The following is a 2,293-nucleotide window of genomic DNA, read 5'->3' as shown; positions in this document are numbered from 1 at the left end:
AAGTCACAACTTTTTTTTCGCAGTTTTCACCATAAGAGTCTTCTCATGAAGTTCTTTCATCTAATGCAAATCTCGACTGCAGAATAGCTGTAGAAACAGCTTAGAAAACAAAAACAGAACAAAAAAAAAAAAAACAACTGGCCAGGAAACCGCTACCCCTCAAACTCTGGTTAAGTGACTCATAACATTGTCTTTTATAATGCTAAATATCTCAGAATGACAAAAATATTTTGATTGTTAAAATGATTACCATTTTTTTCATCACTTAAAGCAGTGGTTCCTAACCCTTTTATGTAAACAAGTTTTCTCATAGACCCTTTTTAATATGCTTATCTTTACGTGTGTATATATATATATATATGAAATTTTGAATTTAGTTCATGGCCCCTGGGGGATCCGTGGACCCTAGGTTAGGAACCACTGACTTAGAGCCATGCTACTTTTTTCCTAGCAAATACATTTTAACAAGGGTTACACTAAAAGATTCTTAATGAGGATATTCTTTTAAACCCGATTAATAAAAAATTAGCATTTTGATTCATCATTCAACGTCTGTTTTCCATGCTGGTATGGGTCGGATGGTTTGACAGGCGCTGGTCCAAAGCGAATATTTTGCTTTACTCTCCCACTTTTGACTTTTTTAATCAATATATAATCTATAGGATATGTAGATGGCATAGTTGTGTATATATACATTATATGCAGGTGTGGCAGTGTTGTCAGAAGCTTGCTTCCAAACCATATGGTTCTGGGACCTGTCCCACTGCATGGCACCTTGAGCATGTGTCTTGTACTATAACCATGGGCTGACCAAAGCCTTGTGAGTGGATTTGGCAGAGGGAAATTGAAAGACAACTGTCACATAAACGTGTCTTTGTCTTCCACCACTGCTTGACAGCTGGTGTTGTGTTTGTGTCTCCTGGGACCCAAACTGAAATAAGTAAAAGAAATTTGCTAAGATGTTTTGGTTGTCTTTGATGGTCATAATTCCACAGCCACGAGGATTTGGTCAACTCTCAAAACTATCTAATGTGCTTCCTTGACATTGTTTCTGGTTACTGTGAATTGGTAGGGGTTAGAAACCAGGCCAAAGCAGGCGGCAGAGCTTGGTGCAGTCTTGACTTGCCAGCTCCAAACCGTTCAACCCATGCCAGCATGGAAGGAGAACGTTAAATGATGAAGATAATTTATACTACACCAAAATTCTGCAACATTTCACCTTTTACTTATCACGAAAATGAAAGAAAGTATTGACCCTTCGCTCTTCGAACAAAACTGATATTGAACCTCGATAAAAACTTCAAAATGTAAACAAAGGAGGCAATTTATATATACTTTTATACAAAGAAATCACGGATAATCGTTTGCCAAAACAACACTTAGAAAGGACCTGTTGCTGTCCCGTCAATGTGATTAAAAAAAAAAGGAGGGGGGGGGCAGCAATTTATTCAAATCAACACGGAAATGGAATATATTTATTTTTAAAAGATGTTAAGAAATATACAACAAATAAGGTTTTCAAATCCAAACAGGTTGGATATAAAGTCAAACATCGGCGATAAACATCTCACCGAATGTCTGTGAAAGGAAAAAAAAAAAAAAAAGGTGAAAGTTCGTTGAGTTCCTCGATACAAAAGTGTTAAGCGACATTAAATGCGTAGTTTCAGCAAATATTTGTTGTAGCCTTTCTACAACAATAAACACAGTAATAAATTTCTTTATTACAGGAAGAAAGCCGAAATTTTTGGGGACAGAGGTTAGTCGTTTACATCAACTCAATTCCGAAAGGATGAATGGAAAAGTTGACCTCACAATCTTCAACGGTAACAAATGCTTCTACAAAACCTAGATTTTTAGGGGACAAACTGTTACACCGTATTATTGCTATCTGTATTGTCCTGAAGGTTGAAAGCTATTAAAAAGGGGACTAGATGGCTGCCTTTAAATTTCATCGTCAGTAGACTTGCAAGTCACAAACTAATTAAAGGGGTGAAATCATAATGAAACAACTGGGATTTGAATTAAGAAAGTAAAAGATTTAAATGTAATAAAATATTTAGTTCATGAGCCTACTATTTCTGCTAAACAACCGAATATAGTAAATATTTTTAATATTTCAGGAAAGAATACAGTCGATTATACCAATCAAGTACTTGACAGGTATTTATTCTATCGATTTTTGAAATAAAGAAAGACAATTTACCTTGGTGGGATTTTAACTCAGAAGGCAGAGGGATATACCTAAGTAGTAGAAATAATGATAATGCAAAAAAAAAAAAAAAAAAAGGGGCCA

Source organism: Octopus bimaculoides, chromosome 10 (assembly GCF_001194135.2).
Source record: "Octopus bimaculoides isolate UCB-OBI-ISO-001 chromosome 10, ASM119413v2, whole genome shotgun sequence".
Taxonomy (NCBI): Eukaryota; Metazoa; Mollusca; class Cephalopoda; order Octopoda; family Octopodidae; genus Octopus; species Octopus bimaculoides.
This window is presented reverse-complemented; position numbering follows the sequence as displayed.